At 41.9% G+C, this 13,819-nt stretch overlaps 1 long non-coding RNA gene across 1 annotated transcript; it reads right to left on the bottom strand.

Annotated features, from left to right (window-relative positions):
- Nucleotides 1-413: 413 nt before the first annotated feature.
- On the bottom strand, nucleotides 414-12,195 carry LOC149915598 (uncharacterized). The gene is made up of 3 exons (XR_016471875.1): nucleotides 12,110-12,195; nucleotides 3,945-4,045; nucleotides 414-520 (listed from the first exon to the last, which is right to left on the bottom strand). It is a non-coding gene; the product is annotated as an uncharacterized LOC149915598 (long non-coding RNA).
- Between the last annotated feature and the right edge of the window lie 1,624 nt (nucleotides 12,196-13,819).

Genomic DNA, 13,819 nt, shown 5'->3' with positions numbered 1-13,819 from the left:
GATCTCACTGACATCTGTGGGCATTCAGATAATCTCAGGGAATGATCTATGTTCACTTCATTGTGGGACTGTGCTTAAACCAGGCACTGTTGCAAGTGGTTCTTGACACCTCTTATTCCATGTTACCATGAAAAACAGAATATGCACTCAAGATCAATGTAATATAGGAAGTCACAGCTTGATTTATGCAAATATATTTTATATTATGCAAACACACAAGTGACCTTTCTTTGGTTAAAGTGAGTTGGCTTTTGAGCTCAACTGCAGAAAAATTGAAGGTGTCTGCATTATGCAATGGAGATTTCTTCAGAGAACAAATATGTCTGGTTAACTACAGGAGCAAAGTGACAAGACATTTTACTAATATTTCTTGAAGAGATCTGAATTGTCACAGAGAAAGCTGGTTGGACTTTTTGAATAGAAATGTATTCCCGCAGAAGTAAGATGTTGCAGTCAAAGTAAAAAATGACCGAAGACAGTGAGTTTTAAAACAAGAAAAGGCAGTGATGGAAAGGCAAATCTGAAAAAAAAAAAAAGAAAAAAAGAAAAAAAAAGTTTAGTGATTTTTTGGTTTGAATGTCAGGGAAAAATAATTCTCAATAAATTGGAAATGTTTGTTGAAAGTGGTCTTCAGAAATACATTCACTTCCAGTGTTATTTGTAGTTTTTTTCTTTGATACTTTTGCAATCACTTCTGCTTACAAATTTACTATGAAAAAAAAAATCAGTTTATTCTTTTTTTTTTATTAGAAGTAAACACAGTTGAACTTATCAGCTGCTGGAAGTTCACGTGAATGTTCTGAAACCTTATTTTCGGAGAATCTGATGAATTCTGCTTTCTCAGCAACAAAGAGATTTTCTGAGCAAATTCACCCCTCTCCTATGCTGATATTAATAGATCCTGAATTTTACTACACATTTTCAAAGTATTGCTTATGTGTTAGCTTTACAGCTTCTGTTTTCTCTGTTAGCTACATTCAGGCAGTTAAACATTTGAAAATGAACCCTTACTAAGCACACTGTCAGGAAACAAAAGCAAATAGCACACAGACACACACACAAAAACAAAAAAAAAAAAAAAAGAGGAAGGGGAGAGTGTTGTCATAAGCTACTGAGGCTATTGAGTACATTCAAAGCAGGGACAATGAATCCTAAGAAGGACAAATATACAACACAGATCAGAAGAAAAGTAGTGTGAAAAGGGGAGGCAAAACAGCATTTCCCTTGTCACTGTGGAAATAAAGGGGTGACAGCATTCAAATCAAGGTGGAGTTAATCAGGGATTTTTTATTTATTTTTTTATTTATTTTTAAATAATAATTGATCAATGCTTATTTCTAAATTAGAACTGGTTCAGCAGTGCTGAATATTAACTCAGAGCTTGCTAGGATGAGATCAGTCTTCCTTTCAACCCGATGCAATGGGGCAGCGTAAGTCTGTCTACTGTCCAGGGCTGGTTACTCCAGTACTCGCCAAGACTTGTCAATGATGACAAGATGTCCAGTGGATGGTTTTGCATTTAAGGCACAATTTGGCTATCACCAGTATGAAGGACTGTAGCAACTTAAGCGACAGTCCAAATACAGAAGCAATCCTGGTGCTAAGAATCAGAGGCAACCAAATTTGGGTGCAGTGAGCTGGATGTGCAGAGAGGAGCTGGACTCACCTGGGGACCAATCTGAACATCTAGCATAATAAATTTAGCAACTATGTGACACCAGCTGGAAACTGGACCCACTGAAATATTTAGGCATTTAGTCTTGACTTGGGTGCCTAATGGGTTGTTTTGGAGCCTGAACACTTTCAGAATCTTGGTAAGAAGTGACAAAGTACCCCTGTTAGACTCAGATCACTTGGCTCTCAGGGCACTTCTCTAGACTGGGGCCTCTTAATCTGCTAAAGCACTTCGGAGCATCCCAGGGGTGCTCTGGGCCTGCAGCCCCGCGGAGCCCTGGGCAGGCTTGGCCTTCCCGCTCTTTGTTCAAACTCCACGCAGCATGTTTTGCAAAGCTTCAAAGTGCCACTTAACGGAGCTTTCATTTTCCTTCCAGCTGAAGGGAAAGTGTTGTTAAACTCCCAGGCTGGCAAGTCGAAGTTTACACAGATGGAACAGTTAGCACAGACCGCAGAGCAAATACCAGCAACCAACCCGTTTCACACTTCTAAAGAAAGAGAGAAAGGAATGGCAGAGGAAGGCCAAAGCAAACAGGCCTTGGAAAACTCGAAGTCGCTGGCTGGAATTTTCAGCTGTTACTTCTCTTTTCACATTCAGGCTTTTCTGGAGGTCTCTCGATTCAGCAAAGCAGAGAGGGCTTTTGCATTCATACAAAATGATTTAAAGCTCTGCGAGGAGTGCTGTGCTGGGTCCCACCAACCACAAAACATACATCGCTTGAAATTTAAAAAACTTGGTTTTCACTGAGAGCCACATTTAAAAAATATATATTTCATTTCCAGCAAATAATAAGTTGTTGTATTTCCTGCATTTTACCCAGCGGGGTGTGTCATTTCAGATGCCTTTTGCTTGTTAAACCTGAGGACCACTCGGCTGCCCCCAAAAGAACCCAGGATTTCTTCCTCCCTCTGCGTTTGTCCACCCAGCGTTCTGCCCCACAGTCGTTGAGGATGGATATCACCACCTCAATGGCTGCAACACCTTCTCCCGCTGCTGCTGGCCCTCCCAGCAAAGCACTGGGTCAGGAATTAATCAGGGGCTCTTGCACAGCGATGGAATCATAACCACAAGGCCAAACCCAGAAAAAATTGTTTTATTAAGACACCGGGGGCATGCCCCTCCCTTTGCTAAGCCAGCTTTTTTCTCATCCTCTAGTAACAAAGAAATTCCTAAGGCAAATGTGCAGGCAGAGCCACTAAAAAAGTCTCCACTTGGCATCTGAGACCTACTGGGTTAATAGCTAGGGACAGGTAAATCGGTTTAGATAAAATTATCCCCTTCTTTTGCAAACCTTATTACAAAACTGAAACGCTTTGTGTTGTGTGAACTGCAACTTGTGCTAAAAACAGTGAGACAAGTTCTGTGCACACCAAAACAGATGCTAGTTGGAGTAATTCAGATTTCTCCATCAGAGCTTCTCTCTCTTTGGACTTTCATGTTTCTACCAGAGGCATGTGTCTTCCTCCTTGCAGTATTCGCAGCACTGTCCTGCCCTGCCATACAATTAGATTATCCAGTACCTCCTATGTTGCTGATAGCAAATTTTACTAAACAGTGTAGCAAAGCTGCAAAAACCCAGCCTAATTCAGCAGAGGGCTTTAAAGTTTTCTTTCAGTTGAGAGTTAAAATGATGTTATTCAGATGTAAAACTGAATGAACTTATGTTCAGTGTTGGAGGAGGCAACTTGACAGAGGGAGTCAAATAATAAAGCAGTTATTTTAAACACAACAGTCAAATCTTAATCTATCTCATGTGACCTAGCAGATCCTCCTGAGATCCTTTTTCACTGAATTGTCCTGCCATCCTGAGGTGGGGACCTCTGCTGTAAAACTGGAGCATCCGTATTCTGTCTGCCTCTACCCCAGTAAAATGTTACTATTAGCTGGTTGCAAGGCACTGGTACATCATCATAGACTTAGATGTAGCTCAATGTGCTTGTTTACACTTCCTTATGATGCTCATTCATTTAATATTGCTGTTTATACAATTACTAAACTGCTTACAGTGATACCTGTGTTCGGAATATTTTTCACTTATTCCAGTGCCAAGCCTGTGAAAAAAGATAATGTCTATGAAAGGGGGGCAGAAAAAAAAGAGGAAGAAAAGATTACCATCTTCCCCTTTGCTCTGCAGTTCCTGCTTATGGAGCCAAGTCCCTCCCTTTCAAACAACCTTTGCTGACAGAAACCTGCAATGATATATTGCAGGATGCACTAGAGTGCCATGGAAGCCAGTGCAACGTGACGCATTTACTGTACTACAACGTACTGTATCTCAGTGCTAATGACGTCTGGGTATTGAAATAGCCTCCATGGGGAGCAACGTTGCAACACCTGCTTCTTCTGGATAACCCAGTCTTCATCTCCTTGCTGCAATGGAGAAAAAAAGACCTTCTCAGAGAGAATGCTGAAATGGGATGTCACATTAGGGCAGGCTTGTTAATGACAAGCAATTACAAGGTTGCCAAGTGTTCAAAAAGATGCTCCCAGGATCGCTAGTATTAAAATATTTTACGTGGCATTTAATTATCCATGGTTCAACTTCTATGCAGTAATACAAAATAGAAAAGGCAAGAAAACCTTTCATTAAATGATGCTTAGTAATCATTAATCACATATTTATTACATGATAACATAACGTAATGGGGCTTGGAGCATAGGCCAAGTGGTCAAGGCATCTCTCACAATGTGTGCAGCTGAAGAGACTCGAGGGTCAAATTCTGTCCTCTGTTAAATCAGCAATGTGTGTAATCATGTTGATGAAAATAAAAACCAGTACTGAAAGCCATTTGTCAGGGATGCACCAGTTCCAAAAGTGCACAGCATACCTTGGCTTGAGTAGGATTGTCTTCTTTCTGCAAAGTATGAGTCCGAGATGGGATTACCATGTCCAGCGAGGCACATCATCATGCTAATAATATGTAGGATGGAGATTCAGATAATCTTTTCCATGGTTGTTACTTTCCACTGGGCTTTTTGCTGTTGTTACCCCTCCAGGAGGCTAAATGCATCCAGACAAGCTTCTGGGAACTTTAAAGCATGATCCCTAGGGATAATTTTCCTTCTGAATGTTTCTGAAGGAAATTTCTGAGTAACAAGTCAGCACAGCACTTTAGGGGATCACACTCAGCTTTCTTACACATACTGCTGTGAAGCAACGTGAGTTAATACCTGACTGAGCACGGAGTTTAAATGTTTATACCTCTCTTCAGGCTCCTTTCAAACTCAAGGAGGAATAGATCAGGTGGATGATTATTTTTTATTTTTAATGAGGATTTAGAATCTGGAGGAAGAAAATTATATACAAATTTACCACAGTCTCTCCTAATTCACATCTTGTTTATAATTGATATGAGTCACTGTCTGATGGATATGCTGCTGCAGAAATGTCAATATACGCAGCAATATTAATGCAGTGATTCTCACCCTGTAGCTCAGTAGCTAAGCAAGAAGGCTGCAACTTGAGTTGAAATGGAGCCCAAGACCCAATCAGTACCACAGTTAGCTGTAAAACCAAGTAGGAGATGGCTGGGCTTGGATTAGACATAAATATTCCATAAATATCTGCTGCACAGTGAAGATATGCTCCAAGCAAATACTATCAGCATTAAATTGGGACCGGTGTTGTAGACAGAGGCCATCTTTTCATGTCAAGGTTTTCAAGTGAGAAACAAAGCTGGTCAGTCTTGTTCTCCTTGACATGCATTCTTGTCTCCACAAAGGCTCTGAACTTTTAGACTAACTACAGGCTGCTTCTTCACGAGAAACTCATTCAATGGCACAATACAGCACTGTGCAAAGGTACACCAAACTAAACCCAAATGAGCCAGATGTGATATGGGATGCCATGTACAGTAGGGCTATCCACAGTGTAAGAGCTTCATTCTTGAAATGGCTCAGGTGTCTCTTGACTCTTCCCAGTGCTGCGCAGGGACATGCCAGAGCATCCAAGCCCTCCCTGCTGTGGTCTGGGGACTGTGGTGTGATTGCCTGCTGTCACACAGCTGCCACGTCTCATCCACTGCATCCCAGTGGTGCCTGAAGTGCTTTCCCTGTCTGCACTGGAAAGTGCTTTGGGATAATTTTTGGATGACAGATATTATTACTATATTTAATTTTTGAAACTCCACTGGAAAAGTTAAGCACTCAAAGAAATCCCTGCACTGACAACTTCCAGCTTTTTCCCTCGTAAGAGATGACTGGAGAGTTTGTGCTTTTAATTATTATCATCCTCCCTTGAAATTATAGGCAAAGCACTCAGTGATATTCGAAACATAAATTACTGGCCTGCAGCCTTGTGCTACTGTTTCTCTATCTCTCTGCCAGGACTGCAAATCAATTTTCTGCATTTCTTTCAGATTTCTGAAGAAAATTGTGGAAAATAGCTGTTGGCACATGGCACTTTTCCACAATGGTTAGAACTACTGAATGGGGATGTAATAGGCTGCCTTGAAGAAGCCAGCCCCATTAAAATGCCAAACTCAGACAGATCAGAACACACTCTCAATCTGAATTTCATAATTTTTCCACAGAAAAAGCAACATAATTTGCATTGGTTTCGGCTGCAGTCAAGTAGCCTTGTAGAAAGAAATAAATACATAAATAAATTTGAAAATCATTTTATCACTACTTCTTTTTCTTTTTTCTTTCCTTTTCTTTCCTTTTCCCTTCTTTCCTTTCCCTTTCCCTTTCCCTTTCCCTTTCCCTTTCCCTTTCCCTTTCCCTTTCCCTTTCCCTTTCCCTTTCCCTTTCCCTTTCCCTTTCCCTTTCCCTTTCCCTTTCCCTTTCCCTTTCCCTTTCCCTTTCCCTTTCCCTTTCCCTTTCCCTTTCCTTTCCTTTCCTTTCCTTTCCTTTCCTTTCCTTTCCTTTCCTTTCCTTTCCTTTCCTTTCCTTTCCTTTCCTTTCCTTTCCTTCCATTCTTCTGTTTCTCTGTTTTTCTTTGTTCTTCCACTTCCAACTTCTCTAACTCTGAATGACTTCCAGAGTTCCCATTGCTTTACTTTTGTGTTGGACCTGGAAATTCACCTGTTTAGATCAGTGATTATTCAGCCAGTAAAATGCTTTTTCCTCAAAACTATCTCTAGCATGACTTTCTCTCTGGAAACTTCTTTAAAGCTATCCTAGTTACTCTAGGATTTTAACCCACAGGGCTCTGGCCAGCTCTGAGGAATTTCATACTGTCAGATCCAGCTGAATTCTTTGCATTTGGAATCAAAGTCCATTAAGACCAGTAAGAAAAAAAGAAGGTAAAAAATTAGAGGAGTTTTCCAGTCTATACAGCAGGCTTTCAGCACTTCCACTTGTGCAGGAAGGTCTGCTGGGAGGGAAAAGAGCATTGGCCTAGGCAAGGCAGCAGGTTGCACAAGAGCTGAGAGTCAGAACCAGAGCAGCCAATTCCTGGATTTCCAAGGAAGGAGTCTTTCAGAACTTTTACTAGTCGAACTGTCTTTAAAGAAGAAAAGGTTGATAGTGTGAACATACTTACGGATGCATTGTTTCAATTCAATCTAAATCTTAAAGAAACCAAGTCACATCTAAGTTTCTTATTCCTAAAAACTGGTTCTTCCAAAACCCCTAGAGAGAGTCAGCTTCTGGGTTTTTGATTATATGTTTCATTGTAAGGTGGTGATGTAATGTCGTACGTGATAAAGCCAGGGAACCAAGCTTGCACTGAGAGCGGTGGAAGTGTGCTGGTTTAACCCAGGTCTGGATTCTTTGGATACATATAACCATAATTTCAGGAGCAAGCGTTTGAGGTTGGAATATCTGGTTGTTGGCTGGCCTGGCACCTATTTTGCCAGCACAGAGCAAGCTGCTGCAATGCCATTGTAAAGCAATTGTTTCTGAAGGGAAAACTGCATTAACCTATGGGTGTTTCAGCTAGTGGAGAGTAATGAACTGCTATCTTCATTAACAGAAAGAATGACAAAGAGGCTAAATGAGTCAGAACAGGCAGAGACACAATCCTTTAATGAGTTGAACAGAAGCTGGTTTGTAATGTGAGGTTATTGATAATCCCAGGCTTTATATAACAGCATGATTCTGGGTCAGGGAGCAAAACCCTCACGTTCCTATATGCACACTCTGAGCTCACATGATGTAGGGCAACTTCAGAGCAGATGTCTTCAGCACAGCTTAAGCATCTGCTCTCAGGAAGTCTGATGTTTTTCAGAGGGGCAAGTCTTCCTGTCTGCCTTCGCAGCTCAACACGAACGGCAGATGTTGGGTTTTATTCAGTTAACAGTTTTGCTAAGGATGACTTGGACTACTGTGGCATTCCATCAGTTTAATTCATCCCAAGAAATTCCACATTTAAAGATTTTTATTATTATTGTTATTATTTTTTAAGAGAGAGTGCTAACATCCTTTTTGCATCGTTAGCAACATTCTCTTATTTTGCTGCTTTCACAGGGTGAAAGAACCACAGTCTCTCAGCTCTTATTTTTGCCCTGTCTTGATATTGGTGGGCTTGTATTGTTAAGGAAGGTGTTTTACTTTCTCAGGAAGGTAATACTAATACACAAAGTGCTTCTATCATTACAAAGAAGACTTAATAATAACTCTTTTAATAATAACTTTTAAATAATACACCTAATTTCCCTTTTTACTTAATAACTTATTTAGTACATTATAACTCTATTGAAAGGCAATTACATTCCCTTAGCTGTGCCAGGCTACCAGAACTAAGCCTAGAGAACCTCACCTGGTTTCACTCTCCTAATTTCAGTCCTTTTGCAAGAAGTTTCCATAGGCCCTTATGGATTCTCACAGACTGCCCACAGTGCCCATGACACACTTGCCAGTATTGTCTGAGTACTGGCTTCTCATTATGCTTCTGTAGAATTCAATTTGTGATACTAAACAAAACTTAAGAGAGTCAAATTCTGAATTCAGTAGTCAATTGTGGCTTCAGCAGCCTGCCTTAACTTCCCTCCCACAGTATTCCCTGAGAATCCTTCAATTCCCAGGCTTAATTTTCCTGTGAGTTTATATGGACAATCTTATAATTGAATGAAATAGAGAAAATCCCAAAGAACATCAAGAGTGACAACTCCTGAGTCTGCAAGTGACACTTTTAACAGTAGTTGTACGAAGTTGAAGGTATTTTCATTCTCTGAACTATCAGGAGTTTCCCTTCCCTTCCCTTCCCTTCCCTTCCCTTCCCTTCCCTTCCCTTCCCTTCCCTTCCCTTCCCTTCCCTTCCCTTCCCTTCCCTTCCCTTCCCTTCCCTTCCCTTCCCTTTTTTTCTTCTCTCTTTCTGTGACTTTCCCACTACAAGCACTATTTTGTATCTGCCTTTAAAACAAAATGGTTGGTAAAAATATCCCACGTTATAACAGAGTTCCTGCTCATGAAGTCCAGTAGTAGGTTTTCAGAAATTGATGTTTTGCTTACTGTTGTTCACATCTAAGAACACCACAGCTAAAAAGCACACACAAGGAATATCAGAGGTTAGAAGTGTGTTCTGGCTTTTGTCACCATCACACACTGGGGACACAAAATGGAACAGAGGAAGAAAAACGTTTAACAACTGCAGATGACCCCTGGGGGGGGGGGGTTTGAAAGGGCAAGCCACGATGTCAGAGCATGCTGCAGGTGTTGAACTACTTACAGAGAAAGCACAAGTGTTAGCATGCACAGGTGTCAGCAGCTGGAGAGCCAAAGTGCCAGCTTCAACATGCATCAACATGTTGCCAGGGAGCTGAGGGGCAGGGAGCACAAGCAGGATTTCTGCAACCACCCCAGTATGAAGGAAGTGTGCAGCAATGCACTCCCTGAATTATTACTATTTATTTATTTATTTATTTATTTTGTGCTGTTCCATTGCTTTTCAAAAGTCTGCTTCAGTGCAGCTGTAAGAAAGGGACAGGGTGATGGCACAGGAGGATCCTGCCCCAATAGTCGTGCTCCTAATCAGTGATGGTGGTGTTGTGCTTCCTAGAAAGCACGGGGCTGAGCCAAAAATGCAGCTGAGCTGGTGTCCTGTTGCATTGGCAAGAACAGCAATTGCATGTCGTTGAACTCCCAGAGTTCACAGCATTGAGAATAGCAAGAATTTTCCCTTCTTGAACAAAATGATATATTCCTCCCTCAGCTACAGAAAAGAAACAATGGGGAAAGAAGACGAGGTTTGCCAAGAGCAATGCATCCCTTTCATTTCAGTGTTCTCCCTGACACGTTAAAAATGCATAATAATTACAGAAAGGAGCGAGTAAGTGCTTTACAATTTGGAAATATAGTCAAAATATTTCTGACAAAACATTTTTCCACCAGAAAGAACCAAAACACTGTTGCACTGAAAACAGGAATGAATCAATGGCAGTTATTTTGGACAGATTACTCAGGTTAAAGGAGCAAGAAAAATGCCAAGAGATGCCTGTATCAGGCTCAAGAGGTTGGCAGTTCCTCTGAGCTTCTCCTTGTGTTTTGAAAGGAGTATCTGTGCTCATTTCTAAATGTCATGAACTGTTCTGGCATGATGCAGGTTGGAAACACAGGTTTTTGAATAATGGAAAAATAAATTAGAGTTGGAGAAGAAATTCTGTAGGGCCCAAAAGGCACTTTCCGTGGAGTTCTTTAAACCTGGAGACAGCCTTGCTGCCCCAGTCTGGGTTTTCCTATTCCCTCTGCAGCATGAATGCACTGCTCACTTGTTTGCTGTGTCTCATTTGGTTGCACAAAAATGAGTGGGTGAAATAGTTTAGATGAAAGAGAGTGTGTGGCAAGAGATCAAGAAAATAATTATTGGAGCTAAAATCTCAATTAAGGGAAAGGATGAGCAGGAAAAGCTGTTAGAAGGAATGGAAAGAGATGTATATGTCTGTGTACAAGCAGTCATACACTCCTGCTCCTTGTGTTTTCAAGAAATACTACTGAAATCAGTCCAAATAGTCCTCTAGCTACAATCGTCTCCCTATCCTGAAGTTAGCTGGATTTCCCAGAAATATAAAAGATTGTTTCAGATCTTGCTTTGCACAAAGATTGTGCAGTACCTTGCAGGATGATCCTTTACATTTCAGGAAGGAGTAGGATGAGTCCGCTTCATGCAGACCTATGGAGACTTCAGCACAGAAAGTATTTAAGCAGTGTCATCTAAACTCTGAGCAACCCTTTTGCTTGAAGATGCTACAAACAGCTGACACAGCATAGGAGGGATTCCCCCACCTATTAGAAATGGTTTCCTGTCCCTTTCATGGGGGCTGGTGACTGTCAGCCTTGGACAAAACAGGCTGCTGGTGCCATTTCTGATGATAGCCATCATCAGCTTGTAAGCATTAATGCTCCCAGATCTGGAGGGAGATGGGGGTGGGGACATGCCCAGGGCCCTTCTGTCAACTGGAGGGCTGGGTGGGGATGTAAAACTGAAGGTTGGAAAAGTGCTTCACAGCCCATCCTGGTAGAACTGTGGGGCTGAGGCTGGAGATGAGGCTGTGAACCCATGCAGTGCAGACATTTCCTTTACTGTGTTGGTTAACCCTGCATGGATGGGTGTGAACCGGGCTGTAGAAATGCTTCATGCAAAGTACGTAAGCTGTATTTAAATTATTGGTTTATCCATTAATGCAATGGCATATAAATCTGTCACTCGTGCAGTTTGCTTATCCTCCTTGGCTGAGAACAGCCATTCATTTTGCAGTGGAGATCACATTTACCCTTAAACTGTGCTTTTGAAACACTGACACACTTCAGATGTGTGTGGGTACATCCGGGAATTATGTTTCTTCCCCTCTGCTTCTGCTTGCCAACCAAACACCCATTTGCATGGTGACTCCTCCTGTGTGCTCAGCCCAGGGAGCTGTGGGAGCTGGAGGAGCTCAGGAGGAACACAGCCTCTGCCAGACCTGAGCAATAGCCCCTGCTGCTCTAGGACTTGAGTGATGGAATTGGAAGGAAATCTGAACCAAGTTCTGAAGGCTTGGTTTGGTTTGCCCTTCCACCCCCCCAACAAATAGCACAGAGTGGATTTTGCATGCAAATTAGTGCCTGCATATTTCTCCCCCATACAGAAGCAACCCAGGCTTGCTAGCTATCAAAAGTGGGCTTTGATGGTACTAAGCAATGTGGTTACTGCCACTTGCTGAAGTATGCAAGCTCTGACCCCCAGCCTTGCTGCTAAAGAGCCTCCAAGAAGTGTACTCATTACAAATAGATAAGTGAGCAAAAACCCAAGCTGTAATTAAATACGTAATGTGTCTTCCATTTTTGTGCACAGAAAGCTCTCTGATCTTGAAACTCTAGAAAACACAGGCTTACTCCAAATTCTTAGAAGGTAGAGTGTTAGTATACTCCAGTGCTGGTATCAGCACAAAAACTGCAGCTGCACTATGAAGTCCTGAATGTATATAGGTAAAAATACAGGTTTAGGACAATTGTGAGGAATTTGTACCTGGATGAACAGAACATTAGAAAAACTGTCACTCATGACATTCCTACCTGCTACTATTGCAGCTCTGTTGCAAAGCTTGCCCAAGCTCCTACGTGCCTACTATTCATTGCTCCTGTGCCATTAAAGGCCTCCATTTAGGGTCACAGCAGTAATGGCAAAAGATGTCAAAGACACAATAGAAAACTTTGTGTTGCAAGCTCCTTAAGTAGGCTCAATCATTTTTTTTTTTTTCTCCTGGGAAATTCTTGCCTGTGCAAGGCTATTGCATCTGGTGAGGCTGTGGGGATATACATGTGGGTGGTTCAAGGTGTGGAACGATGTCACCATTCTAGTTAGAACACGCTGATTGTGATGTCGTATCAAAGGAAACCGCTTGCAAAATGACTGTCAGATGAACCCTGGACAAAGGAACATAATGGTTTGTATGTATTTGCAGCATTTGAATAACCAGGCAGCATCCTGCAGTCCCATACCTGTCTGCAAAAAGGGAGGGGACCCTCACGTTATGAGGCAGTCACATTCCAAGACAAGCCACGTGGATGAAGAAGAGTGTATTTCAACCTCTAATCCAACTTACATCCAACTTACATCTTACTGGGACTGCCAGGGAAGGTCTCCAATGCTAAATGTGTTTTTGCTGAAGGATGCAAGATGACCACATTCAATATGATACAGCTGGCTTTAGGAGTGCAGCCAGATGGGAACAATTCCTCCAAGGCTAGCTCCAGTTCTGAAGGAAAATGTATGTAAAGAGAAGGACTGTGTCACCTCATGAACCCACAGCCCATCACCCCCACATCACAGCAGCTAGCACATGTGTTAGCACAGCCCCAGGACAGCTCCTTTTGGTGCTCCCCTTTGAGCAGTGGGTATCATTTTTGGTAGTCTGTGAATTCTCCCAGGTATCTTCCAGAGGAGGTCCAGAAGCACAAAAGTTCTTGGTTATTTTGAGCAGATATTTTAGGAACAGGCCAAAGATCTTCAGAGGTTTACAAATCCCACGTGACCTTGGAGACATGGGATGAAGTCTCAGCCCCAGTTTCCCATGGATCTTGTCTGACAGACTCTAGCTGAGGATGTGACTCTTCTATTCAAAACATAACCAAGCAGTATTATATGGAGAAAAGCAATAATTGGTACAACCATCACCTTATTAAGACTGTTGTAATAAGTAAATAACCTGCGAGATGCCAAATTTATGTCCTGTTCACATCCATGGGAATCAGAACTTCCTTCAAGCTGTCGGCACTTTCCAGTATCAGAACTTTCTAACACAAGGTCAACAGGCTACAGTTTTCTCTCATTAGGCTCTCCAAAATCAGAATGTTCCCTCAGTTATCTCCAGTGACTAAAGAGAATGAAATACCTGGACCTAGGATGTGAGTTGAGGAGTTCGATGTAAGACCAGGACTGAAATTACTCTAACAATCCAGAGCATTTTGGCTTGATCTCATCAGGCCTGAAATTCCATTACTTTACCTTCATGTGCAAATAAGCATTGTAATAGTTTCAGTTCCTGCTAACACAGCCATTCCTTGAATGAAATGGTTTATTTTATTTTAAAGACCTAAACCAACACTCAATCCATATATTTTAAAAACACAACGACTACCATGGCATGAAACCTGGTTTGGGGTCTCTGCTCTGATGGTTTCTGATGCCACCAGAACCCTTTGGCTGAATTACACCTGTATAAAGCACCCAGGCTCTGTTCACAGTCCCCAGACACCAACGGCATGGCTGGAAGGGGACTCCCA

The sequence above is a fragment of the Phasianus colchicus genome, chromosome 17, assembly GCF_987193195.1.
Source record: "Phasianus colchicus chromosome 17, bPhaCol1.hap1.1, whole genome shotgun sequence".
Lineage (NCBI taxonomy): Eukaryota > Metazoa > Chordata > Aves > Galliformes > Phasianidae > Phasianus > Phasianus colchicus.
The sequence above is the reverse complement of the archived record's forward strand: the minus strand, read 5'-3'. Positions and strand labels throughout refer to the sequence as shown.